General features: G+C 40.8%; 2 long non-coding RNA genes and 1 pseudogene across 3 annotated transcripts in view; 2 read left to right on the forward strand and 1 right to left on the reverse strand.

The window, feature by feature from the left end:
- LOC143556760 (uncharacterized) overlaps positions 1-16,879 on the forward strand; it is a 54,038-nt gene extending 37,159 nt beyond the window's left edge. The window contains exon 2 of the long non-coding RNA XR_013139439.1: positions 16,773-16,879. This is a non-coding gene — a long non-coding RNA (uncharacterized LOC143556760). The remainder of the gene's footprint in view (positions 1-16,772) is intronic.
- On the reverse strand, positions 16,871-21,911 carry LOC143556759 (uncharacterized). Its single transcript, XR_013139438.1, has 2 exons — positions 21,830-21,911; positions 16,871-17,199 (listed from the first exon to the last, which is right to left on the reverse strand). It is a non-coding gene; the product is annotated as an uncharacterized LOC143556759 (long non-coding RNA).
- Positions 21,912-23,482: 1,571 nt separating this feature from the next.
- LOC143556748 (CBL-interacting serine/threonine-protein kinase 5 pseudogene) lies at positions 23,483-25,846 on the forward strand (annotated as a pseudogene). The gene is made up of 3 exons (XR_013139434.1): positions 23,483-23,912; positions 24,154-24,800; positions 25,386-25,846. The product of XR_013139434.1 is annotated as a CBL-interacting serine/threonine-protein kinase 5 pseudogene (transcript).
- The last annotated feature ends 1,728 nt before the right edge of the window (positions 25,847-27,574 follow it).

Raw genomic sequence — 27,574 nt, forward strand, 5'->3', positions numbered from 1 at the left:
AAGCACTATCTTTACAGTTTACATTGTTTTCTCACCTAAACAACAGATTGATTGCATTAGTATTTGGAATTTCGGATCATTATATTATTATTATGATTCTAGAAATTAGGGATAAAAGGCATACAAATGCAAACAAACTGATTAACTGCATCCATTTAAAACCTAGGGCTTCATATTCTCAGTTATAACATCTAAAAGGTAACATGAACCTAAATTAACTTTTACCCAAACCTGCAAACTGCTTAATTCAGACTGTTTTACTCTAAGCATAAAATTGCAAACTGTTATTGGACTAATTTAAGAGATTGGAAACTAATGCATCATACATTAAACATATACAACCTAAAACTAATGTAAATTAAAATAAAAAACCCTAAATTTCAGCTGAGAGTGAAATAGAGGAACCGGAGAACGGAACTAACCGGTGAAAAATCAGAATATGCCGTCGGAGGGCAAGTCCGGCAGGTGGATTACGAGGAGTCACCGATTAGAGTGAAATCGGGTGTGATCGATGTCTCGTTGTGAGGGTCTTTTGGGGCTGGGCTTATTCAAAAACCTTATTGGGTTGTAAATGTGGGCTACATAAAGATATATCGATGATAGTTATTATTATTATTATACTTATAAATTAAAACTTTTGGTTTATATATATTTAACTAGGGGTGAGCAATAACCAAATCGTTAACCGAAACCAAACTGAAAAAACCGAGAACCTAGTTTAATGAAATTAACCGAACCGTACCGAACTCTTCATTTTTTTCATATTTTTTAAGTCTTTTTTTCCTCTATTTCATGTATTACATGTATTAATTATTTAATACTATCATTTTCATGTATTTATATCTCCATTTCATGTACTAATATCTCAATTTCATATATTTATACATTAATTTCATGTAGGTATACATTCATTTCATGTATTTTTAAGCAAAATTTTAGCCCAAATTTGATATTGGTTATTAACAGAAATTAACCGAACCGAACCAATAACCGATTGGTTTAATGTTAATAACCAAACCGAATCGAACTGTGCACACCCCTATATTTAACGAACTAAAGGTATAGGTGCATAAATCGGGCTTTTCTAAACCCGATTTCGGGTATGAAACGAGGTTCGGATATGACCGGGGATTATAAAATCATGTATTAGTAATATTCGAGTCGGGTTCGAGTATTCTAAAACCGGGTATTTAAATACCCTGTTTAGGGTATTGTAAAAACCTATTTTCGGGTTTTCTTCAGACTTTTTTTCAGGTATAGATTGAGTTTTTTAAGGGGTTGCATTTTTTGGGGTATTTTTTCGATTAATTTTAAGGTATTTTTTTGGTAATTTCGAGTATAGATCGGGTATTTGAAAAACCCGTTTTCGGATATGGAACCGGTTTCGGTTTTCGGGTATTATCGGGTTCAAATCGGACCTGATTCCGAGTACAGGTTTTAATATTGAAAAAAATACCCAATATATACCTACATGTAGGGTAGAGTCGGGTATGGGCTGTAAAAACCCGGTTCCGGGTTTTTTTTTCTTTGGTCTGGGTTCGTTTTTTTTGTGCATCTCTAAGTAAAGGTGAGAATGCGCGGTAGCTAACGAGAGTTAACGAGTGAAGTTATTTTGGCTTGAGTTGGTTTTGTATACATTCGAGCCAATTTCGAGCGAGCTTTTCCTAAAGAAATGTTGAATTTCGAGCGTTTTATGAGCTTATTGATGTAGAGTTGGATAAATCACGAAAACGCTTAGTTTTTTAGCGTTATTTGAGAACAATTCCGCACTAACCGTAACAAAATACATGATTTATGTGTATATTTTTCTTACATGTTATGTTTTAATCCAGTGAAATATGTGTACCATTAGTTATGGGAGTGTAAAAATCAAACACACAAAATGACTCGCATAGCATAATATATGTTGAAACCCTTATCTGTTTCGTGGTTTTTTTTTAAGAAGTGGTACTTGGATAGTTGGATATTTCTAAAAGAATTTGAATTTTTAGAAAGTTTAAATATTTAGAAGAAAAATTGAATTTGTAGTAATTATGAACGGCAAAACATCATAAATGAAGTGGGATCTATCATTACGGCTATCCCAACTTATCGGGTGTCGTCATTGACACTGCGACCATAGCTATCATTGTCGTTGTCGACAGCTACACCCGCCAATATCGTTGGTAGAGTGATCTGCCTACCATATATGAATCGATTCCTTTGAGGGAATTAATTTCAAATTTTAATTTATTTTCAAGCCTAACACATTAAGAACGTAGATGAGATTCCAATTTCAATCAATTATGCAAACCAATCACGTTAAAATTAAGAATTAAGGTTTTAGTTTAATTTGCATTCCCTGAATCAAATGCATCGTAAAATCGTGTAACCAGTCACCAATGTAACAAATTAAGAAAATAACCACTTTTATGATTTTCTGTTAACTTTTAATTTACCAGCTCAGCAATAAATAAATCAGTTTTTTTAAATATTAAAAAAAAAACCTTAAATTATGACAGAATTATAAACCTAGTACAATCATCATTACCATATAATAATGATAATAACATGAAGAGGTAGGTCCCAGCAGAGTCCAGTTGGACCCGCAAGACTCACCTTGAACAGGGACGTCTGCGCAACGACCAACTGCTCCCGCATGACCCACCATGCTCAGAGAAAACCTTACGCGCAGTACGCCAGCTGTACCCGCAGGGAAAGCCTCCCAATGGTGAAGTACCCCGCCTGTTCCCGCAGTTGCGGATACAAGCCATCAGGGAAGGCTACCCGCACTAACAGCAAGGCTACACGCACAAGGCACTAGCTACTTCAGTAGTCACATGAAGGAATGAGCAAGGCGGGAATACTCCCGCCTAAATGAGCCAGTCCGTATGCTTCTGGAAGATCTTTTGTACTATACCTACTAAGGTATGGGCAGAACAGACGATCTGACCAGAACAGCCCATGAACCAATCACAGGGTGACAGCTCACCGACAACAGTACGAGGAGGAGCACCCTCTAGTACTGTTTGTCATTATTAGCCGCTGCTTACTCACCAACCCTTATTATGGGACGTGCGCAGCCTACAGTTAGTGGAACAGTGCATAGCCGGCAGTAAAGGAACAGTGTACAGCCGACCTTGTTACTGTCGGCCGTAGTCTATCCACCAACCAGCATGGCCTGTGCGTAGTCCACTGTTGGTAGAACAGGAATACTATTCAGCCGGCTGTACCTTCTAGGAAACCTACCTTCGGCTATAAATACTCCAACACCTTGGAATGGTAAGGACATCATCTGATATCTCATTATCTTATCTAGCAATCTCTTAATATACACTTATATTCAGAGCAATCTAGTCTGATTCTCACGCCGGAGGGTGGTCACAAGGAGGAACCCGCCCCTTCTCAGTGACGAGCTTACGGTGTCTGTTTTGCAGGTCACCTGAAGAACAACCTTCTCTGCTGGATCTCATACTCGTGGGAAACATTACTTAACCCCCAGATTATCCGTAATCTGCCCCGGGTCACTTAGTGTTTCTTCATTGGCGCCATCCGTGGGACAAAAGCTAGAACTAATTCTTAGTTTTTTCAAAATTTCTGAAGAAATGGTTAACGTTACTCCGGTCCCAAGGCCAGTAAGTGACCAAGAAACCCCGGTGACCACAACCCCAGTAACTGGGAACACCGGCGGTTATACAAATCTTACGAACACTACCCCGGTTACCCAAGCCGGGGCAAGTGCAGTAAATATTCCACTGGGGTTCACTGATGCCCAGTTGGAGAAACGAACGAGGGTCCCTCGCCAAACACTAGATCAGGTTAAGGCGTGGGCCGAAGCACGTCAGAAAGAGTTCCAGGCTGAGTTGGATGAACGCTTGCGTTCAGTTCAACAGGCTGACGAATTCGGCAGTACTCGCCAACATCTCAATATGAACAGTGAGTGCGAGTACTCAGACGATGAGCGGGAAGAATCCGATACCGACGCAAACCCTCGCCATAAGGCAAAAGGGAAGCGTAAGGAAACGGACTTCCAGCCGACAAGGAATTTTGGGGAAGCCTTTAAACCAACAAATGCGGAGAGAAACCCGCGTGACTTCTCCAAAACCTTTAGACCAACTGCTGCAAATGCAGGAAAGTCTAAGTTCGCAAGGGACATTGCGGAAGCAATCGCCCCGAGAAGTGCCAAACAAATGTCCAACATCGGCACTTATGATGGTTTATCCGACCCAGACGACCACTTGAACAGATTCATTGCGGGGGCAACCGTCAGTAACTGGACGGAACCCACGTGGTGTTATATGTTCCAGATGACTCTGGTTGGAGCGGCCAGGGCATGGTTCGATTGTTTACCGGTCCACCACATTTATGATTGGGCGGACTTTCAGAACAAGTTCAGCCAGCACTTCAGCCAGCAGAGGAAATATACTGAAGAACAGTGAACGATCCTCAACTGCGTTAGAGAGGAGGATGAATCTTTACTAGATTTCATCACTCGCTTCAACTCCAAAAAGCTAAGTCTCGGCAACATAAGTGAAGATCTTGTTCGCGCCGCTTTCATCCAGGGCGCCGAATACCCAGAGCTTATCCGCACATTGACGGGTAAGGATGGCATGCCATCAACATAGGATGCCATCATGACGGCGGCCAAGCGCTTTGCCGAGACGGAGAAGCAACTGGGAAGGGATCTTCCCCAGAGTACACACCTCTACACGCAGAGGACTAGAGAAAACAATGTTCGGATCGCCCGGCAGAACAAAAAGAGGAAGCTAGGTATCTGGCAGTCAAGGGTAAACTTTGACACCTCATCCAGCTCTCACCCTCTTGTTGGCGGAAGAAATCACACACACCCTTCAAGCCAAAAACACCGGTGGACGCCACTCACCAAAAGCGTCACGGAGATATTTGCCACTGAAAAGCTACCATGGCCAAAAGCTCCAATGATCCGGCAGCGACCTAATGCGGATCAGAGTAAATCCTGTGACTTCCACGGGACAAAAGGTCATAGTACGGAAGAATGTACATCCTTGAAGGATATTGTTGAAGCATTCGTCAAGGATGGAAGACTGGCACACCTGGTGGCATCAATCAAGAAGGGAGGAAGGAACGACAACCGGTACCGAGGCAACGGACGAAAGCCCGTTGACATCAGCATCAACATGGTTCATGGTAAGATCAGAGGAAGAAAAAGGCGAACGACAGAACCATGCGCGTGGAAGGAAGCTGAGGTGGGCTTCCCGCGAGTGCCAGGAGGACCCAGCAAAGAAGGCCCTATCGTCATCAAAAGCCAGCTGGGGCACTACATCACTTCTCGCACTCTTGCTGACAACGGCGCCTCGTCAACGGTGATGTACAGGCAGTTCTTCGACAAGCTAGATGACGAAGACAAAGAGCGCCTGGAAACGATCTGCGCCTCGATGGAAGGGTTCGATGGCAGCACAAACACCCCCCTGGGCATCCTATCTTTCCCCGTCACTCTTACGGACGGGAATCACTCACGCACAGAAGACGTGGATTTTGTCGTAATGAGGAAGCCACACCACACATACGACATTCTCTTCGGAAGAGACGGGATGGCAAGATTCAACGCCGTGGTATCCTCAGTCCACGGCATGATGGGATGACCAACAGCTGAGGGTGTAGCGATGATCACCGGCATTCCCCAGGTATGCATCGCATCTGTCTCATCTAAACCCAAACCAAAGATGGCTAAACCAACTATCACCGAGCCAGAAAGATGGGCCTTCAACGGCAAGTACCCTGACCAGGCCGTTTCCATTGGCCCAACAGTTGTTGATCCCACACGCACCTTACTCAAGCGCTTATTACAGAAAAACGCTGACATCTTCGCGTGGACACCAGCTGACATGACTGGTGTACCCCGAAGTAAGGCAGAGCATAAGCTCAAATGCGATCCGGCTGTTACGCCAATCGTACAAAAGCGCAGAGTAATGGGGCCAGAACAAACTAACGCGTGTAGAACCCAAGTCAAGGAACTCCTTGACGCAGGCATCGTACGCGTTAGTAGATATCAAACATGGGTTGCAAATCCCGTTATGGTACCGAAGAATAACAAACAATGGCGCATGTGCATAGATTTCAAGGACTTGAACAAAGCATGCCCCAAAGATTGTTATCCGTTACCCGAAATTGATCTTAAGGTGGATTCGTTGGCACCGTTCCGCCTTAAATGCTTCTTGGACGCGTATAAGGGGTACCATCAAATACACATGGCCGTTGATGATCAGGACAAAACCGCTTTTCGGACGCCCGATGGCACATTTTGTTACCAAATGATGCCATTCGGACTTAAGAATGCCGGGTCCACATACCAACGCCTGATGGACAACCAGTTTCATGCCCAAATCGGGAGAAACTTGGAAGTCTACATGGATGACTTGGTCATCAAAAGCCCTGACCCAGAAGCGATGTTGAAAGACATCGAAGAAACTTTCAACACGCTCAGGAAGATAAACATGAAGCTCAACCCGAGCAAGTGTGCCTTTGGAATGGAAGAAGGGAAGTTCTTGGGGGTCATCGTCACTAAAGATGGCTTCAGAGCGAACCCTGAAAAGGTCGAAGCCATTATCAAAATGGAATCACCTACGACCATCAAACAGGCTCAGACACTGAATGGACGACTAGTAGCACTTAATCGCTTTTTGGCAAACCACGCGGATAAGTCGTTTCCCTTCGTGTCAACGTTGAGAAACTGTTTAAAGAAAACGCACTTCCGCTGGACACCAGAAGCGGAAGCAGCTTTTCAGGAGATTCGGTCACGCTTGATCAAACTCCCAACGCTCACAGCACCAAAAGCGGGAGAGGAGTTAATCCTATACCTTTCCGCAACAGATAGAGCAACCGGGGCAGTCCTGCTAGTAGAGCGAAAAGGCATCCAGATGCCAATCTATTATGTCAGCCGTATCCTAACAGACGTAGAAACCCAGTACTCTACCCTCGAAAAATTAGTCTTAGCACTTATACACGCTTCACGCAGGTTAAGACGATATTTCCAGGGTCACCCAATCACCATTCTCTCCAACTTCAAACTTGCAAACGTTCTAGGCAAACCCGAGTTATCGGGACGCCTAGCCAAATGGGCAATTGAGTTGGGGGAGTACGCGATAAAGTATAAGCCAAGACCAGCCATAAAAGGCCAGGTTTTGGCCGGCTTTATTGCGGAAGTGCCTGCATCGCGGGAAAAAGAGTGCCAGGAAGAGGCTCAACCCTCTCCAGCACAAGACATCAATGATGTCTGGCGACTCTACACTGATGAAGCAGCCAGTAACGAGGGTTCAGGCGAAGGGCTGAAACTAACCAACCCAGCAGGCCAAGAATACACTTACGCTATTCGACTGGACTTTCCAAGTACGAATAACGAAGCCGAGTATGAGGCATTCTTGGCTGGGCTGAGAATTGCGCGTAAGATGGGAGTGAAAAACTTGGAAGCCCACGTGGATTCCATGTTAGTAGCCAATCAAATCAACGGGACGTACACGGCCGTGAACGACACAATGGCCCTGTACCTCGCACAAGCAAAATCCCTTATGCGTGATTTCAACGACTGCAAAGTCATTCACGTCAAGCGAAGTGAAAACAAATATGCGGATGCGTTAAGCAAGCTTGCATCATTAGCCTTCACCCACTTAGGAAAGGATATCCGCATTGAACTCCTCGAGACACCTTCGGTCCCGCACAAGGAAATTTGTGTCATCCAAACCGGCACGAAAACGTGGATGACACCAATAATAAAATACCTTGCGGCAGGTACACTACCAGAGTCAAAAGCACAGGCAAGAAAACTACGCTGTAAAGCACTGAATTATCAACTCATCGATGACATCCTTTACAGACGTAACTTTCTTGGCCCACTCTTAAGATGCGTGGACAACCAAGATGCTGACTACCTCCTAAGGGAAGTACACGAAGGCATCTGTGGAGTACACGCAGGTTCCCGCGCTGTTGTAGCTAAGCTAAACAACGCGGGATACTTTTGGCCGGGGATGCATACGGATGCGCTGGCATACATCAGAAAATGCAGGTCTTGCCAGCTCTACGCACCCAACACGCACCGCCCGAATAATGAACTTGTTCCAGTCACCTCTTCATGGCCATTTCAGAAGTGGGCCATCGATGTGACAGGCCCATTTCCTACAGCAGCAGGAAATGTTCAGTTCCTAGTGGTAGCCATCGACTACTTCACCAAGTGGATAGAAGCAAAACCCTTAGCCCAAACAACCGCGAAACATATCAAAAAATTTATTTGGGAATTTATTATTTGTCGTTTTGGACTTCCACAGAATTTGATGAGCGATAACGGCACCAACTTTGCTGACAAGAAGCTACAACAGTGGCTGAAAGAACTTCAAATCACCCACACCTTTACCTCAGTGGCACACCCGCAAGGTAATGGTGAGGTGGAAAGAGCAAATAAGAGCATCGTTGAAGGCATAAAGAAAAGACTCTTGGAACACAGATCCGGCTGGGTGGACGAGCTTCCGCACGTCCTTTGGGCAAACAGAACGCTGAAAAAGGCCAGTACGTGAGAAACCCCGTTCAGCCTCACTTATGGCACTGAAGCTATGGTCCCGGTCGAAAATGGTTTACCTTCACCAAGGGTCTTGATTCAGCCAGAAGACAATGATGCGAAAAGACGGTTAGATCTTATGCTAACCGAGGAACGCAGAGACTTAGCCGCAGTGCGTGAAGAGAACTACAAGCGACAAATGCAAAAGTACTACAACACGCGGGTAAAACTCTGCAACTTCAATGTAGGAGACTACATACTGCGTAACAACGAGGCTTCGAACCAAGAACGCCCAGGAAAGCTGGCCCCGGTCTGGGAAGGGCCATACCTTATCAAAGAAGTTCTGGGAAAGGGCGCATACCGGCTCGAAAGGCTCGATGGCACTCCCATCCCAAGAACATGGAATGGAGCTCAATTACGCAAATGTTATATGTAGATCAATTCCAAACTTGTAAAGAAAAGGCCTTGAGCCACTTCTAATGGAAATGATTCTCCTTTCACAATGTGTTAATAGCCTTACCTTTATACTTATGAACTTCCCACACTGACGTGCCGGTATTCACCGCATAGATAGGGGAAGAAGTAAGTCGTTACGTGTGGAAGGCGGCAAAACCCGCATAAACACATGGTAAAAATTTCAAGTTTTAAGGAAAACCTACACGCAGGTCAGATGTAAGTAAAGTTTAGCCGTCCTTGTAAGTGCAAGTGACGGTCTTACCCGCACAATCACGAACAAGGAGGCAAAACTTCAACCTATCATCTACCACGTCCAAAGGTTAACTTATTCTGAACACTTAGAAAATTTCAAAGGAAAAGATGAGGAAAACTTCCACGCAGGCCAGATATAAGTAAAGTTAAGCCATCCTACTAAGTGTAAGTGACGGTCATACCCGCACAATCATGAAAGAGGAAGCGAAACAAACTTATAATTTGCCACGATAAAAAGTTAACTTATCTAAGTACTAAAGAAATTGCTAAGTTAGATCAAAACATGCGTAAAATAAACAAGGCAAAGAACTAACACAATCTTTATTCCATCAAATTCAAATATTACATTGATTGCTGGGTGCATACCCGCATACAAAAGAAGCTATACAAAAACAAAAATCTACGCTAATGGTGGAGAGGGATCTTCAGGATCATGCTTCAGGACCACTTCCACTTGGACCCGCACCATCAGTAGAGCGTGGCGGTTCAAGGAAAGCTTTGAGAATAGCTAGCCCATCATCAGCAGCAGCGACTTCGTTCACCTTCTCCACCACCGGATGCGGGAAGGCGGCATACTGGTTCACTGCTTGGTCATAAACAGCTTCAGTATCCACATCATACAAAGGGAAGTTGGAAGGCGGGATGCCTTTCTCAACGAACCCTAGACCAAGCAGGAAGCCGGCCTTTTCCCCATCCTCATGAGAAGCGTTGAGGGCTGCGCTCATAGCATCGTCATAAGACGTCTCTGAGAAGACCCGATGCGCAACCTACAAAGAAAAAATACAAGTATCAGAACCTTTTCTATTTACAAAGAAAAGCGTAAAGACATGAAAAGCTTACCTGAGACAACGCTTCTCGAAGAAGCCAGTCCTTGGCAACCAGAGCTTCTTGGAGGGCGGCTTGAGCTTGGGTACAGGCGCGTTCGGCTTCACTTTTATTATGGTTGGCAAGCAACACTTCCTTTGCAGCAGCCTCTTCGACGCCCTTTAGCTTCCGCTCAGTGTGGTCAAGCACGCCCCTCTGGTCCAGGATCTCTTAGAGCTTCTTCGCGTCCTCCATCGCCAAGGCATCATGAGCCTGCTGGAGAGCCTCTAATTTGGCTTTAAGCTCTTCATTCTCCAGGCGTAGAGGCTCAGCAACAGCTTCAGCCTTGGTGGCCCTTTCAGTTGCGTTCCTAGCAGTTTCCTTAGCCAGCCGAAGCTGTTCATTAACAGCTTGGGCAGCCTTGGAGCGAGCCTCGAGACGGGCCTGAACCTCGACTTCAAGAGCCTTGAATGCCTTCTCCTTCTCCGCCGCCGCGGCGGAAAGCCTCCTATTCTCCTCCCGGACAGCCCGCGCCTGAGCTACTTCCTGAAGGCGAGCTGCTTTTAACTTGTCGTTTTCACGACAAAGCAGCTCGACGCGCGGCTGCATCCGGGCCAGGAGAACCCGAAGCTCATTGGTTAGCCTACCCTCCTGGTAGCTAGCCATGGCTTCCCCCAACGCACCACTGGGAGCAGCGTGACGAGCCCACTCCACGCACTCCACAGGTGTGCGAAGGGTTGTTCCTCGGCGGATGTTCCATCGTGGAACATACACTTCATTGGAATCCGACACTGCAAAAAACAAAAAGCAGTTAGGAAAAGATGATATATAAAAATATATATATATATATATATATATATATATATATATATAATAGGCCAAAAGAACCCTACGCACCTGTAGGGTCAATAACAGGCCGATAGCCGCCAAACCCGTCACCTGAACCCAAGGGAAATCCGTCCAAGAGGTCAGGTAGATGGGAAGGAGGCAGAGGTTGGCGAGAAGCCCCATGCATACCTGAAGGATCGGCCGTCGAGGCCGATGACGGAGGAGGCATGGTGAAGTCCGCCGCGGTCTCCGTTGCAGAGTCCGCAGCAAAAGTAACCGCCGGCTCAGTGAAAGATGCTGTAAAAATGGCACTGACAGCCGGCGGTGATGTCGTCACAGCTGGAACAGTTGGCTCAATGGATTGAGCAACTGAACCAGCGGAAGCAGGCGCGGCCGCCTGGGTCGTCGCCTCAGGTAGGCTGACCAAGCCTACCGTCATTGGCGGGGTACTCTTCCCTGCTCCACCCTGGAATGCGTCAACATCCACACCTGCACAAAGAAAAGTATTAGAGGGAAAACTATGAAGTTAAAAATAAAGTTTGTACTTACGGGTTTTCTTGAGCCTGAAAGTACGGACAGGCGGGGATGAACCCGATGGAGCCGGCCTCTTTGCGCCGCTCACCGTCGTCATCCGGGGCTCTCCGGAGGTGACAGTCGTCACAGCCTCCGGAGCGGTGGTCTTCTCACCACCGGGGTTCCCCGCCACCTCTTCGCTCTCGGCCTCGGAGTCAGACCGAGGCACCGGATCGGCAGTGGAGGCCACCTTCTCCTTCCCCTTCCCGCCGGCAGCCTTCTTCTTCCGCACCAACGGAGGACCATCTGCGGATTCCTCATCAGAACATAAGATTAGAGGAATTCAAGCAGAGGTTTCAACATTGAGGGGTCGAGGGTCGAATAGCGCCTTACCTGGCCGCCTGGCACTCAGGATCTCGTGGCCTAGCGGGTAGACCTCCACGAACCGATCCGCCGTTTGTTCTAGGATGGGCAACTCGTTCTCGTCTAGAGCGCGAGTACCCATCCGAGCGGGACTGTCAGCCTCCCGCGGATGCAGGAGCGACTGCAAGTCGTTCCCCTCTGAAATAAACAGGAAAAAAGTTAGAAGAGATTCTAAATCAACAAAAAGAAACAGAGCATACCATAAGGAACAGAGTTCGAACCGTATTCGAGGACGATCGGGATCTTTCGCGCATCCGCATCCTTCCACACCCGGCTCATCCCGAGCATCACCATCCCGGACTTCGCAAACCGGTAACCCGGAGATTGGACCCGGGATATCTTCGAGAACCATTCCGCCTCCTGGTAGTTGGAGGCGTGAAGGCTTGGGAGAGCTTGCCCATTTTTAAATTTCATGGCAAGGGGGATGGCGCGAGCAGAGAGGTAGAAGAACTCCCTCTTCCACGAACGAAGACTGCGCTCGGTTGCGCAAATCTTCAAACCCTTGATTCGGGTTATCAGGGTATACCACCCCTGGATGCACCTCCAAGAGTAGAAGGTCATCAGGCGGTCAACATAGGGCTCAATGCCCAGAATCCGGCACACCCACTCGAAGTGCCGAATCTTGGCAATCGCCATCGGGTGCACCTCGGTCAGGTGCACACCGTGCCTCTCCAGGACACGGTACACAAACTTTGTCAATGGGAACCTAAGATTCCCATAAACAAAGAATGCAGCATATACCCCGATCTTGCCTCTGGGGGCATCGTACACCGTCTGATGGGGTTCAGGAAACTCAGGCTCGAGAGACTCGAGCATGAACTTCCTGACGACGTACTGATACAGATCGACAGGCAGAGCACACTGGCAGTCGCCAGCAGTACTCTTGTCATCGGCTGTAGCTTCGAGATCGTGAGAAGACATCTTGCAAATGAAAGAAGAAAACGATTTCGAAAGAATGCTCGACTGAAAAGTTGAGTATTCGCCGGAAATCGCTTTGAAGATGAAGAGAAAAGTGAAAGTGTAGATTACAAAGAACCCTCTCACCCTTTATATACTAATCGCAATTAATGCGGAAGAGAGAGAAATCGAAGGTGCAATGAAACTATGACACGTGGCAAAAAGCAAGCTGGCAACAGCTGTTAAAAGGACGCGTACCATTAATTTTGCGGCCACGCGCCCGAAAAATCGCGCCCACGCGCCTGAAAAGGCGTCTGGAATGACCATGTACTGTCACGCCACCATAACTTCCTGCACGTCCTGACACAGTCAGAAGAAACAGTCGCACGACGTTTCAGAAGTTTGGACTGTTCTTATCCTTTCACCAACTCTTCGAATTTCAAAAAAATTCAAAAAGATTCAAAAGTAAGCGGGAAAATACCCCCTACCTTGGCAACCAAGTAACCATAAGACGGGTGCGGGTACAGTGTCAAGGCAAAACCCTTCACATACTTAGCACCCGCAGGGAATTGACGCCAGGAATACCTTGGAAGTAAAGTAACCGTAAGACGAGTGCGGGTACAGTGTCAAGGCAAAACCCTTCACATACTTAGCACTCTGCAGGGAATTCAAACCAAGAAGGATCTTCTGAGCCATGCTTGCGGAAACGGGAATAACATCCCCGCATGACGGGAACGTCGAGAACTATATTGTTTGAAACTCCAAGATGGAATTGGTGGTTTTAGCATAATTGATCAATATGTTGAAAACTACCAGAACCCCATGGAGAATCCACACAAGTGGGACTCAACGCTCCTGACTTGCGAGGAGGTTACAAACCTACCCGCTTCATACCCAAAGATTAAGCAGAAAAGTCGGGAATTTCTGCGTGACATCAGGAAAACCGCGGGAAGAATCCCCACGGAAAACCTAAAAACTAAAAACCCTTTTCAAAACCCCTTGCTAAGTCCAAAATCGTGTAACCAGTCACCAATGTAACAAATTAAGAAAATAACCACTTTTATGATTTTCTGTTAACTTTTAATTTACCAGCTCAGCAATAAATAAATCAGTTTTTTTAAATATTAAAAAAAAAACCTTAAATTATGACAGAATTATAAACCTAGTACAATCATCATTACCATATAATAATGATAATAACATAATTGTGTTATATATCAAAATCAAATAATTTTGTCTTCTACTAAACGTTTTGTTTTACCTATGTATTATTGGAAGCATGTTAAGGATACTAGGATAGTTTGGAAGGCACAATCATATGTATTCACACTTCACATGCCCAATGCCCATATTGTCAATCTTTGTATTATGCCCATATGTATTATTCGACAAAGAAAAAAGCCGTTAAGTTCAACGCAATTTCTTCCTATAGGTTTGTGTTCTTTTTAGTAGCATAAGACTATTCATGCTTAGTTGTTACTACTCGTGTCAAATTTCATTATTTCAACTTTAATCCATAGGTATGAGCACGAAGACCTTTAAATTGTATTGTTGTATAACTCAACAAAGTTTTTCTACTTCGTTAATGCTTGTTTGTTTGTAATAGATAATGTAACATAATAAGATAAGCTTTATTATTTAGAATTAGAATAGTCATCTATATGATTTACAATAGGAGACATGCTACGGTCGAGGAATTTAATGCTTTAATTAAAATCAAAACGTGGGAATTAGGGGTGTCCAAAATACCCGAACCCGATTAACCCGACTCGAACTCGAGTAAGCTAATTAAGGTCGGGTTAAATAGGGTCAAAAAAGTATTAATCGGGTTATTAGGATTGACCGGAATAACCCGAATTGTTAATAGGGTCGGGTTTCGGGTTCATTTTTGAAAAAAAAATCGGGTTTCGGGTTAACCCAATTAGTAGTGATACTTAACTACAAGTATAATGATGAAAAGGTGAAATAAAAACTAAAAAGAACTTTACAGAGGAGTTGAATATTCTGCTTGCTCATGAACCGTTCGGTCGAAAGTTTATTTATGTGGTGTTCATTTAATTAAATGAACAAACATGAACACATGTTTCACTCGTTCGTGAACATTCGTTTATGATCGTTTATTTAAGTTTGTTTACGTTCGTTCATGTACATATATTTTCCTTCATGTTCATTTATCTTTGTTTAATTATGTTCGTGAATTGTTCATTTAGATTTTAATTGAACGAACATAAACGAACATGAACATGTTTAGTTTTTAACTAATGAACATGAACACAAATATTTGTTTGATTAAGTGTTCGTGTTCGATAAAAGTTAAAGGAACAAACACGAACATGCATTTATTCATGTCCGTTCGGTTCGTTTACATGCCTATTATGTAATTATAAAATAATTACTTGTAAAAGAAATTGAAAACTGAGTGGAATGGGAAATTTAGCAACCTACAAGTCCCAAACACAAAAAATAATTTTAAACTATAAAGTAACATGGCTAACCCGATTAACCCGACAAACCCAAACCCGACTACCCTGAACCTTAATAGGGTCGGGTTACGGGTTAGATATTTTTTTAGCAAAACCTGACTAAGCCGACCCGATTAACCCGAAACCCGATCGGATTGACCCGATGAACACCCCTAGTAGGAATTAGTATACTGGCAGTTAAATACGAATGTGATTGTATGTGGTGTCACACCCTGACCAAGGCGGCGGAACATGCCGATGTACGATGTTGATTGGACAAAAACACAAGACACTATTAAAGTGTTTAATATTTAATCAACTTATTTAAATTTTACATAAATAATAAAATGTCACATAATAATATTCCAAGGACAAATACAATAAAATATAACAAAATATAGCTATTCAAATATTGTTCATTTTTTGCTAATATCCTAGAGGTATTTGTGACGTTTTTTTCTCCAAACTCCATAATCAACCTAAATGCAAACCTGTAACATTTCATAAAATAAAGTTTATCAACACAAAGGTTGGTGAGCAATTCATAGATATTGAACAATATGTATATAATAAGAAAAGCCACAATCTTGTATACAAAACAACAAATAAATAACAGTAATTTGGATAATATAAGATCGCTAATAAGAATACATTAGCGGCACCGTCTATAAGAGAATACCAAATAGATTCGGATTTCATGAGGTCGTTAATAAGAATACATTAACGACATCGTGCCATAAGAGGATACCATATAGTTCACGGATTTAAGATTCAACCCTCCAAAAGCGGTAAACACATAAGCATATAATCATGTAGGCATAGAACACCAAATCGAGCATTTAATTGAGTAAAGTATTCAATAACGTTTGTGGTTTAAGACTCAAATATAAAACATTTAATTTGAATAAGTATGAAATGTCATCCCTAAACAAAAGATGGAAAACGGGGGATGAATGTACTCACGTTCAAGTAATAAACTTGAAAGATTGGTAATTTGAAGACTTGCCGGAACGACGGGTTTAACGTATGAAGCCTAAAATAAAAGAAAGTCTTGGATTTAGAAAGGTTGTCTTGAAGATCTTTAAATAATAATTGTTGCGAAAAGTAAACAATTTAAAGTTAAAGGTTTAAAATGTAACTATTTAAGAATTTATAAATATAATCCCTTTAAAATGTAAGTTTGCTCGAAACCGGGTTAAAGTATCTAACCTTAATATTTACTTAACCTATGTTAAGTAATAAGGTGGCAAAAATGCTAAAATGCAAGTCTCCTTTGGGATAAAGATACTAAAAACGGGTCTTTAACGAGTGTTCGGGTTGTTGGTTCGGGTCTTGACAATTGGTCAAACCCAAAGTCAACTTTCTAAAATATTAAATGTTATGAGATAACTCATAAAAATATAATGATACTTAACCAAGTATGTAGTTCTATTGTTTTAGAACTAATAAAGCACGTTAAGCGAATGTTCGGTTTTGTCGGTCCAAACTTTGTTATGAGATCAAGTTGGATCCAACATTTCCACGTACTTAAGAAAATAATTAAAAACAACTTATAAATGATTTTTAAAGAAGTATACAAGTCTTGATAGTTAAAAACACACTTGTGTGTCTTAAGCGAGTGAAAGTCGGTTTAGTTCGGTTTGGTTTGGTCTCCATCTCACAATATGTTCCTTGATGGTTTCCACATGCCCAAATATCAAAGAACTTGTATAATAATTTATAAAAGGTGAAAGTTCGGTTTGGTTCGGGTTCTATCTTACAATATGTTCCTTGATGGTTTCCACATGCCCAAATATTAAATAACTTGTAAAAATGATTTTAGAAACTTAAATCTAACATAAAGCAAGTTTAAAACAAGTATTTAATAAAACTAGTAAACAAGTTCGGTTCACGGTTTAGACAATTTACGGTTAAACCGAGGTTAGTCTCTACAAACCCACACTATGGAACTTCATAAGTATGACAAATAAACTAAAAAGAGTAGAAGTTAAACATGGTTGTTATGTGCAAACAAGTGATGTAAGTGTATATTTATCAAGAACACGAAGTCCTCCATGAAGCCTTGTATCACACCCCCAATCTAGGCCTAGGAGCGTGACCCATAAGTTGGTATCGTATTGTAATTATATCAGAGTTACGTTTATTTGCGGAAGACTTACAAACTTTAAGGATCGAAAATGTAATATATGTAAAAGACGGGATTATAAATACCCGTTTAAAGTTGTTACAAAAGATATATTTGTTTATGTTTACAAACCACCATGTTTATATATTAAGTTACAAAAGAAATCCGAGCTATCGGATATATCAATAATAGCCCTTCGATACTTCAAGCGCTAATCTTGTTCACCTGCAAAAATGCAATAAAATACGTCAGCAACGAATGTTGGTGAACACGCTGATGCAAAATAATTTCTTTTACTTTATTACCCCTCGATACTACGCCTTCCTCGGCCCAACGTGGCTTAGGAATAACAAAGTCAAATAACACATTATAAACTAGAGCCTCTACGCTAAGTCACCTCACAAACACCGCAACGTTCGACTTCATTAAGTACCCGTAAATATACACATACGGTTGTACTCCCTGCAGGATAGCGTCCTACGACCAAGGGTGGTGCGATCATGCCCATACATTGCATAGTACCACCTATGTAAGGATCCAGACATATGTATACCACAGCCTGAGGGTTAGGTTTATACCCATAGTTATAACGGTTTTAGGAACACATAGTTCCTTGTAAACAATTTCACATAACAAGTTGACTTAGTTTGAAAACAAGTTTAAAAGTTTGGGGGCGTATTCACCTTGTCTCTTGTCACACCCTCAAAATCCACTAACGGAGTTTTACCGTCAGAGGGTGTAAACTAACAGGATCGGAATCATTAGTTATAATCAAACCGTAAATAAAGCTTTCAAACCACGAAAACAGTTAAGTGTAAATAAGTGCGGAAGCGTAAAAACCATAAGACAAAAGTTGCGTCACGCTGGACGACTTAAAAACTCAGTTGATAACAGTTTAAGACAAGTTTGCATGATCAATAACGTTCAAAACAATGCATGATCCTATACCGCGCGCCCGCCTCGGCTACCTGAGAATAACATGCTAAAAGTGTCAACACGAGGTTGGTGAGTTCACAAGTTTATATAAAATAAAGCGTTTAGCGTTTTGCGTTTAGCGTTTTGCGTTACCAGATAGTGTTAAATCAATTATATATCGATAGGTAGCTAGCCTATACAACAAGTATTACTAAGTGTTCGACACCGAAGCTGACTGTTTATCATGTGCCTTGCCACCAGGTCTATCCCGACCATGGTAATGTGTTTAGCCAAGATTACACCCACTCGACCTCCAGTCGAGTTTAGCGTTGGGTGGGGTTTGTCAAACCCAGTAGTACTACTCAACAATGACTCGCTATTTTACAATACTAAACGGTTCGATGTGTGAAGGACTTCAATTATTTCGTTTCCACTTAGCCTTTACAAGTGATATATAATCTACTAACAAAATCTAAAAGCGTTTTCGGAGTATGTTATCTCCCCCAAGTGAAAAACGTTTAAAGAGTTTAAAAGGGGAAAGTGAAACTCACTGTTTGCGAAGAATTCCCAAAAACAAGTCACCCAAGTGATGCGCGTCACAGAAAACTCTCACTAGCGTTCTATAACAACAAGGAGATTTTCTAAGAGTCGGAACTATTATCGAGTCTCTAGACCCGGCACATAATTCCTATGCACAAGATACGTTTCGTGTTTCGTTTGTGACTCGTGTGTGACTTACAAGCACATTTGTGATACGTTATATGTTGTGAACAATTATTTACGTGTCAAGTATTAATAGTGTACATTACTAGCAATTACTCCCCGCAAGGGCAAATTGGTCAAAACATAACAATTATCTAGCAATTAACACGTTTCATGTATTTTCACAAAGTTCAGCAGCTAGTTTCATCAAGACAGAATTCTACTTGAAAGATTACTCTATTCAACAGATCATAGCATCTCAATTAATTCACCAAAAATCGTCACAAAAGCATACATGTGTTAGGTTTCCAAAACATATTTTATTGTATTTTTATTCTACATATACTTCTCACAATGATCAAAATATTACAGCAAACTCACAGCAATCAAAATCATGCGCAACAGAATTTTATTTGTTATTCCCGTTAAATGAAAAATCCAACTAATGCAAGACCAATTGGGTTAGGTTCTTAACTCAACAAGTTAACTTCCAGAAGTGGAACCAACCCATTTGGTCTCGTAGTTCATGAGATATGATATTTATAAAACAACTTAACAGCAGGTCTCACAACTCAGATTTTGCATTTCAGTTTTGTAAAATCATAAAGATTAACTTTTACTCGTCCAAAAATTACAAACTTGGACTTTATAGAAACTAGACTCGACATAGCACCCTGTAGTGTTAACAACCTCAACCAATTTTCACATTAACAATTCGTTACAGTTGTCTAAACATAACTTACAATCTGTCCAGTACCAGTTTTGACCTTTAATCACATTTAAATCGTTTGAGTAACCAAAACACCTCCAAATTAGGCGTGGTTGGACTTTCTGAAAACTAGACTCAGAGTACTACCTTGTAGACTCATAATTAGCTCAGTTTGCTTATATATTCAACAAGTTACACATCGTTCAAGTTTAACAATCACTGCTGTCAAAACTCAGCAAGCATAAACAATCATCTAACATGCATCCTAAGCATACGACATAACTCAAAACATGTAATACACATAATTAATCATAGAAATCAGTAGTAACCCTCTAGGGTTTACAAACAATCAATGATTCAAAGATCTTTCACCGTTTAAAACCACATATGATCATCAATATCAATCACCAACACATAATCAATCATCCTCTAGCAATAATCAATCATAAAACACTTAATACATGATATTCAATAGTTAGGGTTTCATGTTTATACCTTAAAAACGCTGAAACAACCTAGAGAAACGTGAGAGATGCTTAGAAACGAGTGTAGGATACTCCGATTATGAAAGATACGATCAAACGAAGGTGATATGTGTGTGTGTGTTGGCTGCCGATCGCAAGAGAGGGGAGGGGGGGGGGGCTGGCCGATCGGATGTGAGGGAGAGAAAGAGACTAGGGTTTATTATTGTTATTAAATAATAACATGTTACACATAGGTCCCTCAACTTTTAAATATTACTTTTCTAGCTTAAATTAACTTGTTTGCATCTTTAGTTAACGTTTCATACAATGTTATCAAATAACACATAAGTCTACACATAATTATTACATAATTATTGTTTTGATGTTTTTCGTTTATTCACCAATGGTTCGCGTCAATTCGTTTGTGTTTCGGTGCAATTCCCAAAAGACTACACATGTAGTAGTTGTCAAGCGTCATTTAAAACCTTAGTTTAAATGTAATGAGATGTGTGTTATAGATCCAGTGATCTTAAGTTTGAATTGACGGAGTTTGAGTTAACGGAGTTAACCTGAAATTAAAGAGTGTCACATCTCTTTAGGATCGGCTTCACTCGCCGTCCAAGGGTCTTTCCCTTTCTTTTATCTCGAACCTATAGTTACAAGTATAAATGTTTGTTAGTCGGATACACAATCCGGCTTAAGACCTTTAGTCTTATATCTCAATCCTCGATTGAACCTTTAGTTCAATTCTTATTTACTTGAAAACCTATTGTTTAAAAGTAAATTATAAACCTTTAGTTTATATTCAAAACCCGACGTTTCTTCTTCTCCAAGAAACGTAATCTTTTCTTTTATTATTTATGAATACTCTTTATTCATTAAATAATATTTTCATAACAAAGAATATATACATATATACTTACACACATATATATGTTATCACATATTCAACATTCAATCTTTCATTCATTTCTTTGTTATGTTTTCTTTTCTTTTATCGAGGCATCGAGTATAACCTTGACTTAAGGCTTAAGCCTTGAATATAATATTGAATTATATTGAATTCATCATAACGCCTAACCTTAACGGCGTATGGAAACTCTAGAAACTTGAGCAACACTCTGACACCGCTTCTCTTTTCTCGACACACAAATCGAAGAACACCAAACTTCAACACCCGTTGGCAAGAACTTCAAGACTTATTGCCATTACTACAAACACCTCTTTGGTATGTGGGTGGAGGGTGGCACAACTTCGAGGAAACGTTGTTCACAAACGAGGGATTCGAGGCACATTTATCGAGGAAATCGCTTATATGATTATTGGTTTCTAGAGAGAGAGTAGTGAGAGGTGAGAGCTGTTGTTGGATGAGTGAAAATGAGCAGCCCTTTATAGACCAAATCTGGTGTCCCATCGCATACCGCGCCCGGGTCCCTGGGTACCCGTCGCGTACCGCGACGTAGCCCAGGTGAGTCACTGTGTAGGCTTGCCACGTGGCGACACGTGGCAGCCGTTGCGACACGTGGCGGCAGTGTTGCCACGTGGTGACACGTGGCAGCACATGGTGCTACCGTGTGCCAGGTGGCACACGTGTCACAACTTGTCAGACACCCCATCGCGTACCGCGATGGGAGTCTCTTCTGACTCATCGCGTAGCGCGATGGGTCAGGAAAACAAAATTTTCATTTTTAACCCTACAATTTGGACTTTGACAATTTTAGTCCATAGACTTTGGAAAGCTGATACTTTGAACTCGAAATTTTCACGGTGTTACACCTTGCCTTACAAGGTCCGAAACCTCACCGACCGGAATCGGAGAAGTAACTACCAAAGGTAACAAGGGGTGTATATTATATATGTTGTATCACAAGCTTAAGTAACAAAACAAAAATTAAAGAATGATTCTTGATTGATTATTAAGAAACCTTGAAGAGATGAAGTTGTGTTCTTTGTTTGGGAGAGAAAAGATAAGAGATGAACAAGGTGGAAATGAAAGAGATGAGCTTGTTTATATAGGGAAAGAGCGAAGGGTTGGGTATAAAGGTTCTTTTATGGTTTGCATGAAAATTAGTATGTTTAAATGGTCAAACAATGCATAATAAAACAACTATAAAAATCCAATATTTTATATATTCTATATATTTTGAATGACAAAATCCAATACTTTATATAATTGAAATGTTCGGGTTACAAATGGGCCGGGTTTACATAACAAACGTGACCCGAAATTGACGAATGTCACATGTGGGGTTACATAATTTAATATGGGTCTCTTGAAAAGTTTAAGGCCTGCCTTATTTGTGATGGTAGGCCACAACATGTTGGTATTGATTGCGTGAGACATTTATTCCGGTCATCAAACCGACCATCATCCCCATCCGTTTTAACCATCGCACTAGCTCGTTCATGGAATATACATTAATTAGATGTAAGGTTGTAAGCGAACCGGACGTTCGGTGGAAAGTTCGTTTATGTTCGTCTGTTTTAATAAATGAACCGGACATGAACAAAAAAAGTGTGTTCGATAAGCTTAACGGACGAACACAGATAAATGCGGCGTTCGTTCAATGGTGTTTGTGAACGTCCAGTAACGGCCCAATAACGTCCGTTTAATAGTATTGTGAATGTAGAAATTCCTTGAAGATTGAAGAATATGAAGTTTTTTTCTCGTGGAACAATAAAAATTTGTGGACTTTGAAAACCAAAACATTTTTTTGATTTGATTATGTGTATGGTTATTATGTTAAGTGTGAAGTATATTTGAATATTATCACATGATGTAATTCATTGATATTTATGTTTGGCATTTTGATATGTTTATGTTTGTTTGTACATTAACGTTCGTTAGTGTTCATTGGTGTTTGTTTGTCAATTATTGTTCGGTTGTCCATTAGTACCCGTTAGTGTTCGATTACAATACTAACGAACATACACAACCGGACACGGACAAATTCAATTCCTTAATGAACGGACACGAACAAAAATTTTCATTCGCTAGGGTGTTCGTCAATTACGTTTTTGGTTTGTCCGGGTTATTCTCTTTGAATTCTAAACGGACTAAATTGAATTTAAGTTTTCATAACCAAACAATAAATTCGAATATGAATTGGTGAACGATTTTTGTATTTGTTATGTTGAAATATACTTTATTATCAATGTAAAATCACAATGATACATAAAAAGACACAATAATCTTAACAAAAATTATAATATCTACAAAATAGAAATCAATAAGCGAAAACCTAAAATCTGATTCATAGAGTTTAACGAGTCAGTTTCAATACCATTTGTTGAGTTCATTCGAAGTCCATTTAATACTATTTCTATGGCTTTCTATTTTAAAACTACCTATTTTAAGTCAACCCCAAGTATTACTCTACCAAATCATACATGCTTAAAAAAATTTAATGATCTTATATTACTTTTATTTAAGCCTCCACTAAAAGTGAATCATTTATACACAGAAATTAAAAAAGTAGAAACCAAAACATAAATTCAACTTCTACTTCTTGCCGCCTATTCCCCACTCCAACCCATCTTTACACAATAAAAAAACCAATTACACTCCAATAAACAAATCACCTTCATCATAACATTCACATGCTCAAAGCCATCATCATTTACTATGGAAGAACATAGACACATACTCCCCGGAGGCAAGTATGAGAAAGGAAGACTCATCGGAACCGGCACATTCGCTAAAGTCTACCTCGGCCGTGAGCTCTCCACGGGCGAAAGCGTAGCCATCAAAGTCATCAGTAAAGACCAAATCAAAGATCAAGCCATGGTTGACCAGATCCAACGAGAGATCTCGGCCACTCGCCTTCTTCGTCACCCTAATATTGTCCACATCCGCGAGGTATTGTTCATCAGATTTTTATTTAAGTAATAGAAAACATAAATAATAAATAATAATAATAATAATAATAATAATAATAAACATATGAACTTGTTATAACACTGAGAATAATAACTGCAGCAGAGTATGATACATTTCATAAGTATTGATACTTTCTTTCAAACGACAATTTCATTAAAAATAAAAATAAAACCAATTCATCAACGACAAAGACTTAAAAGACGATCTATTTTTAATCCAGGTATTAGCTTCCAAATCCAAAATCTATTACGTTATGGAATACGTATCCGGTGGCGAGCTGTTCGCTAAAGTCGCACGTGGCGGTCGTGTGAAAGAAGACGTCGCTCGTAAGTATTTTCAGCAGTTAATCAGCGCTGTTGATTTCTGCCATAGCCGTGGTGTGTCTCACCGAGATATTAAACCCGAAAACCTGCTTCTAAACAGTGATGATGATTTAAAGATAACTGATTTCGGGTTCTCCGCGCTTCCGGAACAGAAGCGGTACGATGGGCTGCTGCACACGAGGTGTGGAACGCCTGCGTATGTCGCGCCTGAGGTGTTGAGAAAAAAAGGATATGATGGTGCGAAGGCGGATATTTGGTCGTGCGGTGTCGTTTTGTATGTATTGTTAGCTGGATTTTTACCGTTTTATGATGATAATGTTATGAATATGTATAGGAAGATTTTTAAAGCGGAGTATGAGTTTCCGCCGTGGTTTTCGGCGGAAGCTCGGAAGGTGATCTCGAAGATATTAATGGCGGATCCGGAGAGGCGGATCTCGATTCAAGGGATAATGCGTGTGTCGTGGTACCGGAGAGGTATTCAACGGCAGAACTCGGTTAAACTGAAGAAGGAATCGTCATCATCATCAAACTTGCGTAAGTACGAGTTATTTGTCGGATTCACTAATCATTACTGTTTGATAGCTTGTTAATGATTGTATTAAGATGTTATATCTGAATCGGTCTTAGACCGTATGTGTTTGATTACGCATTTTAATAGCTTATAGAGCCTTATAATGTTTTAAGTTTTAGTAAAATGTTGAATCATTCCGAAACTAACTCTTAATCAGTAAGGTATCTTATTAATTTAACACTTATTTCGCAGACATCTACTAAACATTATTTATCACAAAAACTAATTTCTATAAAGATATATATATTATTTTATAATTAAAAAAAGAATTTTATAGTAAAAAAATAAACGGGTCACGGGACATGGGTCTCATTAAACCCAACTAGCTTTTAAACAATTAAACCGGGTTATAACATCTCATTTATTTGTGAAACTCTTTCATCATCAAATACTAAGTATATTATTAACTTTCGTACAATAATAAAAATTAAAATCTAAAAAATATATATAAATATTATAAACGAATAAGGTAAAACCCCCGTAATACTGGGGATAAAAGCTAGTAAACAATAAAGTTTAGACTACTATTTGATATCGTTTATACCTTTTAGAACAAAGCACGTTGAAAAAGTCAACGTCGTCGCCAGCATTTTTCAACGCGTTTGAGCTGATTTCATCGATGTCGTCCGGATTTGATCTATCGATATTGTTTGAGAACAAGAAGAAGGTTGCGTCGATGTTCACGTCGAAGTTTTCAGCGGATGCGATTGTAGAACGAATAATATCGGCTGCCAAGGGGTTGAGGTTTAGGGTTGAGAAGGAGGATGAGTTCAAGGTGAGGATGGAAGCAGTTGAGGAAGGGCGGAAAGGAGCGTTGAGTGTGACGGTGGAGGTGTTTGAGATGGCGACGGAGATGACAGTGGTCGAGTTTTTGAAGGAGTCCGGCGACACGTTGGAATATGAGAGGTTTTGAGGAAGGTGTGAGACCCGCGTTGAAGGATATTGTTTGGACGTGGCAAGTTGATGACCACGGTAACAGTGACAGTAACGGTAACAGTGACGTTAGCGTTAACTGTTGATTATGTTTTTTTGTAAAATTGTGTTATATTTTACTCGACAGAAAATATATTCTTTGTTTTATTTAAAGAGAAAGTGATCCGTAAAAGGAGAAAATGCACATTAGGCATACAACGGAAAACATGCAAATGTTTAAATTGGTCCAAGAAAGTGAAGAAAATACGCATAAAATAGGAATGTAACAAAATGGTATATTAAAGAACTAAAAGAAAATAGAAATAATCAATTTTTATAACATGTTTAAACGTCTACGCAATATTAAATGTTTAATATCCATGATCATGAAATAGACGATATTATATTTCTATGGTCATAAAACACGTAAGGGTTATAAAAGGTTTTATTTGTAACTGTTTTATGTTCCCATATTATAAGAAATACTTAGGGAATTATATTTGAGTTTTCGGCAAAGTTTTTTGTAAATGGCACAAAAATAAAATCAATAAGAGAAATATTTTATACATGAGAAAAGCATATACGGAGTACTTGAAAATTTCCCCAAACACGTACATAGAAGATATAAAAAGTTTCAGTTTATATATATTTTAAGATATTCTTATACAAGTAATTAAGGTTTTAATGACTACTAAATGTTTACACTATAAGGGTTATAAAACAGGATTGACGTAAACAAATAAGATGAAAATACAAAAAAAAATAACTTTCATGTGACAAGAATAGTAACAACTAGTTGTTTTCATTTCCAACTTTTGTGTCATGTATTGCACTTCTTATATACGTATACTTATATAGTTACAAAAAATGTGAACAATTTACAATTTTACATGTAACTATATATATTCGATTCATCATGTATTATCACAAATGTCTTAGATATTAGATATTGTATAGGACGTATTTTCTTAAAACAAAGTACACACCTGATATTTGTGTTTTGCAATTTATAAAAGAGTAACAACTAACATGATTACAAAAGTAAATTATATCTTTAATTAATACATAACATATAGAAGGATTATTAAAGCGTGACAGCTTACAGCTAACACTTTTTTACTTTAGTTTTGTGTCATGGATTACAATATGTCAATATTTCTATATTTTTTATATTATAAATTGCCAACTATTATCATTACTAAAACACCATTATTGATAGGTTGGTTACCTGGTTTTCTTTGGTTAGATTAACATTATTACATATTGAAGAAACACTAAGTGAACTCACAGGAGGAGTCCGGGATAGTGATGCTGGGGATGAGCCGGGTGTGGAAGGAGGCTGATGCGCGCAAGATTCCGATCGTCCTCGAATACGGTTCGAACTCTGTTCCTTACGGTATGCCTTTTTCCCTTTTGTTGATTTTGAATTTCTTCTAACTTCTTTCCTGTTTATTTCAGAGGGGAACGACTTGCAGTCGCTCCTGAACCCGCGGGAGGCTGACGGTCCCGCACGGATGGGTACTCGCGCTCTAGATGAGAACGAGTTGCCCATCCTGGAACAAACGGCGGATCGGTTCGTGAAGGTCTATCCGCTAGGCCATGAGATCCTTAGCGCCCGCCGGCCAGGTAAGGCGCTCTTCGACCCTCGACCCCTCAATGTTGAAACCTCTGCTGGAATTCCTCTAATCGTATGTTCTGATGAGGAATCCGCAGATGGTCCTCCGTTGGTGCGGAAGAAGAAGGCTGCCGGCGGGAAGGGGAAGGAGAAGGCCTCCACTGCTGATCCAGCGCCTCGGTCTGATTCGGAGACCGAGAGCGAAGAGGTGGCGGGGAAT

This window comes from Bidens hawaiensis, unplaced genomic scaffold (assembly GCF_021521415.1).
Source record: "Bidens hawaiensis isolate Kalapana, Puna unplaced genomic scaffold, B.hawaiensis_p1.1 tig00018720_1, whole genome shotgun sequence".
In the NCBI taxonomy this organism is placed as follows: Eukaryota; Viridiplantae; Streptophyta; class Magnoliopsida; order Asterales; family Asteraceae; genus Bidens; species Bidens hawaiensis.